The 9465-nt window shown below is 36.3% G+C and overlaps 1 protein-coding gene across 2 annotated transcripts in view; it reads right to left on the reverse strand.

The window, feature by feature from the left end:
• LOC114054257 (carbonic anhydrase-related protein) overlaps positions 1 to 9465 on the reverse strand; it is a 183067-nt gene that overhangs the window by 72995 nt on the left and 100607 nt on the right. The gene's annotated exons all lie outside the window — the stretch shown is intronic.

The raw sequence follows: 9465 nt of genomic DNA on the forward strand, positions 1-9465 counted from the left end.
GGGAAAGGAAACTTTGGAATATCTTACATATTACATTTCATAAATCAGAAAATCAAAGAATTTGAGAGTTGAAGAGAAATTTGAGAGTTGAAGTTCCATATAAATCCAACCTATCTGCAAAAGGATTCTTCAGTATAACATCCCCAACAAATATTTGTCCAGACTCTCTTTAAAGACTTCCAAGGTCTACCACCTCCTGAGACAGTCCATTCCATTTTTAATAGTTCAAATTATTAGGAAATTCTTCTTTATATCAAACTTAAATTTGCCTCATTATAACTTCTTCCTATTGCTCCTAATTCTTCCCCCTGGGGCCAAGCAAAGTAGGTCTATTTTTTCTTCTATATTGCAGCAATTCAGATATTTGAAGACAACTAACATGTCTTCCCAATACTTCTCATTTCTAAGATATTTCCAGTTCCTTCATCTAGTTCTTATATGACATGATCTTGACATCCTGCACCATCTTGCTTGCCCTATTCTGGACAATCTTCTGTTTATCAATGTTCTTCCAAAAATGTGGTTCTGAGATCTGAACATAATATTCCAGGACTACATGTGGCCTGAGCTGGGTAGAGTACAGTTGGGACTTTCATCTTCATAGTTCTAGATCAGGGGTGGGGAACCTGCAGCCTCGAGGCTACAAGTGGCCTTCTAGGTCCTTGGGTAAGGCTTTTTTGACAGTCCAAGTTTTACAGAACAAATCATTTTTTTTAGGGGATTTGTTCTATGAAGTTTGGATCCAGTCAAAGGGCTGCACTTAAGGACCTAGAAGTCCACATGTGGCCTTGAGGCCACAGGTTCCACACCCCTCTCTAGATATTATGCCACTCAATGCAATGCAATTCAATTAATTAAGCATTATTTGAACACCAACTATGTGAAAGGGACCTTACTGAAAATACGAAGGCAAAAATAAAACTGTTCTTATCCTCAAGAATCACAGAGGTTACATTCTACTGGGTCAGACAACAGCAGGGGAAATAAAATGATCAAGATAAGGAAATCAAAAATATATCAAAGTAATCTCAGGGGAATCATTAGCAACTGAGGGATTTTGAAAGGCCTTATACAGGAGATGAGACTTGAGCTGATCTTTGAAGGGGACTAAGGATTCCAAGAAGCACAAGGAGGGAAAACATTCAATACATGGGAGGAAACCTATATAAGTCACAGAGGTGGAAAAAGTATTGGCATAAATGGAGAATGGCAAGAGCGCCAGTTTGGTCAAAATGTAGAGCGTATAAGGAGCAGTAAAATGAAGCTAATTTGTATAGATAGTTTAGCACTAGACTGTAAAGGACTTTAAATGCCAAACAGAGGAGCTTTTATTTTTTCCTGATGGAACTAGGGAACCACTAAGGCTTCTTGAGCAGGGGAGGGACATGGTCAGACTTGTTCTTTAGTAAAGCCAATTTGGCTGCTCCGTGAAGAATTACTTGGGAAAGAGGAGACACTAGAGAAAGAAAGACCTTTTAGGAGGCTATTTAAAACATTCAGGTGAGAGATGATACAGCTGAAGACTGCATTTAACTTTTTTAGCTGCCATTTCACAATGTTAACTCTTAGTGAGCTTGTAGTCCATTAAAATCCCCAGCAGTTTTCACACAAACTATTGTTGAACTATATTTCTCCTATCTTGTACTTAATAAATCCTTCTTGATTGGTTGCAAAAGGGAATATTTTTATGTAGATAGATTATACGTGGAGAGCTTGCCCAAATCAATGAGATCACAAATCCATCAAAGTATTAAAGACAGATTTTTTTTGAAGTTAAATGGAAATGTACCAACTTTTTAAGGCTTAGATTTATAAGATATCTATCATTCCATTCTAAACTAGAGTTATATAATCCTAAAATGGAATGCCCATTCTTGGACAGTTTTCATTCAGACAAAGAGATAAACCTTAGAGTTATTTATAAAAGCAAAGTAACAGCACATTATTAACACTTTTGAAAAAGTTGCTATAGCAATAAATTTTTAGCCAAGTACAATTAGCTCTGCTGTAAATTCAATAAGGACAATCAAATCAAATTATTGTTGTAGTTTTCCCAGCCTGGTGGGAGAAAAGTAAGGCTGATTTTGTTTAAAAAAAAAAACGTAGCTATTTAATTGACCAATCCAAGTTGATGATTTGAACTACTACTTTTTAACTTTTTAGATTCTGGCCAGTCAAGATCTTTGTGAATCCTGATTGTCATCGAGGTATCTCTCCTAGTTCTGTGTCTCTCATCAGCAACTTTGATAAGAGTACTACTTAGATCTCTATCTAACTCATGGGTGAAATTAAGCAGCACAGGATCAAGTACAGATCTACAAAGCACTAATGACTTCATTTATAATTGATATTGCATCAATAAGTTTGAAACTGATAGACTATTTTGTGGTTGTTGTTGTTCAATCATTTCAGTCACGTCTGACACGCGGTGACCCTATTTGGGGTCTTCTTGGCAAAAATACCAGAGTGGTTTGCCACTTCCTTCTCCAGCTCATTTTACAAATGAGGCAAACAGGGTTAAATGACTCACCTAGGATCACACAGCTCCTAAGTGTCGAGGCCAGATTTTAACTCATGTCTTCCTGACTCTATCCACTGTACCACCTAGCTGCCCAACTATACTATTATTTAAATCGTATCTCCATCTTTTCTATAACAATAGCATGGAAGATTTTGTTACATTATTTGCTAAAATCTAAGGAAACTGTATCTATAGCATTCCCCTTCTCTATTAGTCTAGTAAACTTGTCAACAAAATAAATGCAGTTAGCCTGGCATGGCCTATTCTTTACAAAGCATATCAATTAGCTCATTTTTTTTCCTTTTCTAGATGCTGACCATTCCATTAACAACACATTCTAGAAATTTACAATGAATTAAAGCCAAGCTTATTGACTTATATTTTTCAAACCAATCTTTTCTTCCCCTACCCCTCTTTTTAAAATCAGGACATTTGCTCTTTTCTTGTTCTATAGTACTTCTCCTGTTCTCTATGAGCTGTCAAACATAATTACAGTGACTTGGCAATAACTATTTCCATTTTTTTAATGTCCCCAAAATTTAGTTCATCTGGGCCTGATGACCTAAACTTAGGAAGGGCCAGTAGGTGTTCTATTATTATCTCCTCATCATCTAGGGTATCAATTCCCTATTAGCTGCGTTGGTTGTTTCCTTTCTAGCCTAGAGGTCATTGTACTTGGCAGAGGAAAATGCAAATAAAATGAGAGATAAGCAGCTTTGCCATCTCCCTTTCATCATTAAACATCATCCCATCCCCTCTGAGCAGTGGTCCTATTCTTTTCCCTTATAAAGCTTTAAAAACTACTCTCAGTTCTCATTAGCTTTTTTTGCCAACTTCATTTCATTCTGAATGTGAACATTCCTGGCACTGTCATTTGAGGATTGTGCCACATTTTATATTTATGCTCCATTACCTGCCCTGTTTCTATCTTCTCTACCAGTCTATTAAAAATCTACTTTGGTTGCTGAGTTCCCTGTGCATCCACTCAGTCTCTTGAGACAACTCCTCCTTTTCCTCCTCATCTGAATCCTTTCTCTTTGTGTCATCAGAACTTCATTACTGAGAGCTTTTCCATCCCTCCTAGGCTGGATTCTCCTATAAAATTTCAATGAATGCATTTCTACCTTTCCTTGCTCTCCTGAAACCAACGGTGGATTTCAAACTAGGTATCACTTTCTTGTCTTCTATCACAAATTCTGATGGATGGCCCTTCCCCACAATTTCTATCCCACAACAAGTAATTCCTCCTCTTTAGTGAGACTCAGATTCAGAATAGAATTTCCTCTTATTGATTCCATTACCTTTTGAAGAAAGGAATTGTTATTAAGACAAGTTAATAAAATATTAACTGCTTTGCATTTGACTGAGAGATAAAGAGTTCTAGCAGGTGCCTACATGAATGAAGTCCTTTATCATTACTGTAGCACTCCTCTATGCCAAGTTTGTGATCTATTTCCTGAACTCTCCATCTACTTCCTTCTGCTCAGATGTTCTATAGAATATTCTGACTGAAATATCATTTCTGCCTATATTCATCATCATGAAAAAGTTTTCAACACTGTTTTGCCCTTCTTGTTCCTGGATCACTTCACATAACTCTACTGTATTACATAATACTTTCATATCCATGATATATGATATATATGATGCTCTGTTGATATATGGTATATATGATACCATATTGATACTATTTTGCTCGACCATTGCCCATGTGCTTCCTTTTCTGTTTAAATCCCTTTTGATTATTTGCAAAACATCAAGAAAAAGCATTGCTGACAGCCCTTGTCAGGCATATTCCATCCTGGCCTATTATGATTATCATTCACTCCCATTCTTAGAAATTAGGTGTTCATTTCCCAAGTCTGTCTTTCTCTTCTAATGCCCTAGTGGTGAACATACCACCTTTACCCCCCCCCCAGATCCTTAGTTTCTTGGTCATAACTTTGTAATCTTCAGCAATTTTTTGCGAGGGGAGGCAATTAGGGTTAAGTGACTTGCCCAGGGTCACATAACTAGTAAGTATCAAGTGTCTTGGGCCACATTTGAACTCAGGTCCTTCTGACTCCAGGGCCAATGCTCTATCCACTGTGTAACCTTGCTGCACCTTGGCAATGCTTTCTTAATTCCTTAAGGTATATCACTTATAGTCATGTAAAAGCATAATTGATTAGTAGCTATCATACTGTAAACAACTAAGTGGCAGAGTGAACAGAGCACTGAGCCTGGAGTCAGGAAGACCTGAGTTCAAATTTGACTTCACATATCCTATGTGTGTGACCCTGGACAAGTCACTCAACTCCTGTTTGCTTCAGTTTTTTCAACTATAAAATGGGAATCATAAATAGCATTTACCTCCCAGGGCTGTTCTCCCAGAGAACAAAATGAGATGCTTTTAAAACACTTAACACAGTGCCTGGCACACTGTAGGTACTTAATAAATGCTTATTTTGTTCCTTCCTTCCTTCCTTTTGGGGAAGTTTTCCATCATACGATAAAAGATATCAGGATGTTCTCTGTCACATCTTGTATACATGCCTCCAGACTATTTTTGTGGTTGTTCTTGAATCATTTCAGTCGTGTCTAACTCTGTGACTCCACTTCTGGTGTTTTCTTGGTAAAGATATTACAGTCTTTGCCATTTCTTTCTCCAGCTCATTCTACAGATGAGGAAACTGAGGCAAATAGGATTAAGTGCCTTGCCCAGGATCGCCCAGCTAATAAGTGTCTGAGGCTAGATTTGAATTCATGAAGATGAGTCTTCCTGCTTCTAAGCCCAGTGCTCTATCCAATGTACCACCTAGATGCCCCAGATCTCTCTTTTATCATGTGTGTTAAAACCCCTTGGCAGATATTCTACTCCTCCCTTTTTTTTTCTCTAAACCTTAGCTTCTCTAAACCTTGATTTCTTACCTGACAGCATCTATGAATCCACATGTTCCTAAATGCCTACTCTGTGCCAGGCACAGTGCTAAGCACTAGGACACAAAAAAAGGCAAAAGACAGGCTCTGCTCTTGTGCTCCCCAGTGACTTAAGTTACAACTAGCTTACATTCTACTGAAGGGATAAAGCTTGGTCACAGGTAAGTAAATACATGATATTCACAAAATTCATTCAACATAAGTTCATAGGGAGGGGAAACTAACAGCTAAGGAATCAGGAAAGATCTCTTCAAGGAGGGAGGAGGTGCTTGAGCTGAGCTCTGAAGGGAGCTAGAAGAGGAAAATAATTCCAGCAATGAGTAGTATAACAGAGGTTCCCAAAGTGGGTGGTACCACTCCCTGGGGAGTGCTGGAACAATCCATGGGGGTGGTAGTAGCCTGGGGTGCAGTTGGAGAGCATTGAATAAAGATAAGGGAGCAGTGGAAGCATAAGGAAAGAAGAGAAAAAAAATTTGAAAAACCATTTATACATGTTTCATCTGTTGTATAACAGAGTTAAAATCATAGTGATTGCATTATTTTCCAAATAAACACAAAAAATGTGTTTATAACAGATCAGTGGTCAAGTTGACAAACAGGTCTTAACAAGTAAGTATTGGGAGGTGAATATGTCATGCATTGTCAGGAAGTCCAACATGAATTGTCAGGAATATGTGCATGTAATGACTTGTTTACAGTACGATTCTATACAGTTACATGACACAATATTGCATCATCAAAATTTCAATGCAGGAAAAAAACCCACAAATTTACAATATAGTATTAAATTTAAGATGCATCTTTTTTTAAAAAAATATATTTTTTGAAATCATGCAAATTTAAAAAACCATTAAAGAGTTGAAGAAAGTAGATTTCCAGGGGGGCACTGAGTATTTTTTTAAAGGGGGCAGTAGGCCAAATAAGTTTGGGAACCTTTTAGTATATACAAAGGCATGGAGGTGAAAGGGGTAACAGTTAGTAAGCCAGCTTGGTTACAACTTTGAGTGCAGAAAAGAGAGCAGTGTGTAGTAATACCGAAAATATAGGATTGAGACATACTGAAGATCTCCTGTCTCTGTTGCTTTGACTGGTTGTCTCCCATGCTCTCCCTGCTCCCAAATACCTCTTAGAATCCCTGGTTCCTTCCCTTCAAGAATCAGCTCAAGTAACACCTTCTACAAGAGGCCTTTCCTTCTGCTAACTAATACCTTCTCATCCAAGGTAACCTTGTATGTGCTTTGTATGTGTGTGTATAAAATATTTTTTTAAAAAAGATTTAAAGAGTTTGTACAAAAAAGTGTATTAATTAAAATTTATCCTGTTGTATAATTTATTTTTTTAAGTGAGTCTTTTTGGAGATGAGAGGGAAAAAGAAATCAGCACATACTTCTTCCCTCTCAAATCTTTCTTACAATTTCAATCATCACTTCCAACAGTTTTACAGCAAGGATAACAAGCTAGAACAACTATTCAACCAATAGTCATTTCCTTCTATATCTGCACTATTTTCAGATGAGTACATACAGTCAAGAGTCATATAGTTATACCTTCCACATCGTAGGGGTTAGGGACATGGTGCCCTGAGATCTGTAAAATCTGCATAAATTTTTTTGGCCATCCTTTCATACCAAAGAAGAAGTCTGAATTATTGTGGTATTAAAAGATACAATATGCTATTATACAATACTATACATATATTTTATGAATTTCTGAGTTTCTAACCTTATTCTGTGTCATCTGCTGGCTTTCCCATGTTGTCTGCAGCTTCCACAAAACTCCCCAAAAATCCCATTTAATTTCTTATGCCAACCCATATTACATTGAAACTGCAATGGGGAAAGTTGTGATGTGGAAGGGATGACTGTACCTGTTTCTCCAATGTAAAAGTGTTGCTAGGTGCAGGGATTAGGGCATTATATGACAGGGGAACAGAAAAATCAGTCTGGATCCTTTGGAGCTTCTCAGTCTCACTGAGTATGTATATATAGCATTACATAGCTGTGTGTATGTATGTGTATATCTCCATGGTTAGAATAAAAACTCCTTAAAATTAGGGACTATTTCTCTTTTGCCTTTGTATTTCCAACACCAGGCACATAGCAAGTAAACCAATAAATGCCTACAGACTTTATTGTGAAAGATTTCAAATACCTAAAGGAGATGTTTATATTTTATCCAAAAACAATAGGAAGCTTGTGAAGCTTTTTGAGAAGAGAACTGGTGTGGTCAATAAAACTGAACCCCAGGATTGGACATAGAGAACAGGACTTATGTGCTCTGAATACTGGTGTAACTGCAGACCTCAGATTGGTTTTGATAGGGTAACTTCAGCATTAGATTTGCAAGAGTAAGTTGACATTCTAGAAAACTGGTTGTGCTAGCCAGGGAGGTAATAAAATATTATAAAGTTGTCATTGTTAGGCTTGTAGACTTTTTTAATGATGCTGTGAGATAATGAATTCCAATGTAAATTTCCAAAAAGAGGATATTTCTAGCATTGGGGATAAAATGTTATCTTTGAAGTGGTGATAGATAACATTACAGAGGTTTGTTTGTTTTTTTCTCCCATAAGTATGACTGTTTTCAAGTTTATCTAGGGGCTGCACTTGCTCATTCCACACTGATAAAATATCTACAAATAACTAAATTCATTTCACTGTTGTATAATCAAGTTGTAGCTACTCAGTTGCTCTGCAAAATTCTTATTATATGAGTAGGTACAGACCAACATTTATCTAGCATGCTGTTTTCATGACTAGTCTCCCAACTATAGTTTCTTACAACTTGGGAATGCTAAGCATTTTAAAATTGAATTTAAATTCCAAAATCATGACTACAAATTCAATTATCGTGGTAATTCAGGTGATTAAAAAGAATGTTAAAAAAATAACGATTGTCAAAGATTTAGTTTTTAAATGTCAATTCTAGGATATTAAATTTGACACTAGAGGGAGCTCTTGCAGTCCTCTTATCATCACAGAATCTGATTAGACTAAACTAGCTCTATTAAGTCAGGCTGTAGGCTGTGCCAAATCAGTATAACAGTATTCAATGGAACAGTAAAGTTCCAATGAATGCAATTATCAATGAATACAGTAATCATGACAATGTCCTCAAGAAAACAATTGCCTCTAATCTATCAATTCATGCTCTGAACAATGACAAATCTCATCTTTTATTCCCATGAATATGCTGTAAGAATCATGTAAGCAAAGATTTAGAATTGATTGCTTTAAATCAACAAGTCAATATTTCTAGAGATTGAAATGTTGTCAGACAGTAGAATGTAAACTTCAGCTAGGTGTTTTTCTTTAATTCTAATAGCAGGGGAACAAGGTACTCTTTTTTATGAACAAAACATTACTTTTTTATTTTTAAATTGTTTCTAAAGCATAATTTAAGCCTCAACAACTACCAGATTAAAAGTGTGATTACTCACATGGATGAGAGTCTTTTCTGGACTGAAACATTTTAACAATACTTCATATTTGCCAGTTAAAACGCTAAGCATTACCAGGGAACTCCAATAAAATTTTATGCTGGTAGATAATCATGGTATGGAACTATATCTGGGTAATCTGTATATATCATGAACAATAAGTTCTGGGAAATCCTATTAAAATGGCAAGGTTTTGAGGATGGATGTGGAGTGGGTTGTGTATGTACCTATTATCTGAAGATCATTTAAGTATATCTATTGATCTGATAGATAGATACATACATACATACACACACACAAGATAATGAATTTCAATGTAAATTTCCAAAAAGAGGATATTTCTATCATTGGTGATAAAGTGTTATCTTTGGAATGGTGATAGATAACACTCCAGAGGATTGTTTTTTCTCCCATAAGAATGACTGCTTTCAGGTTTATCTAGTGGCTATATTTGCTCATTCCACACTGATAAAAGATCTACAAATAACTAAATTAATTTTGCTGTTGTATGATCAAATTGTTCGTAATCTCACTGATGGAGATAGATAGATAGATAGATAGATAGATAGATAGATAGATAGATAGA

The sequence above is a fragment of the Vombatus ursinus genome, unplaced genomic scaffold (assembly GCF_900497805.2).
Source record: "Vombatus ursinus unplaced genomic scaffold, bare-nosed wombat genome assembly UNPS02014812.1, whole genome shotgun sequence".
In the NCBI taxonomy this organism is placed as follows: Eukaryota; Metazoa; Chordata; class Mammalia; order Diprotodontia; family Vombatidae; genus Vombatus; species Vombatus ursinus.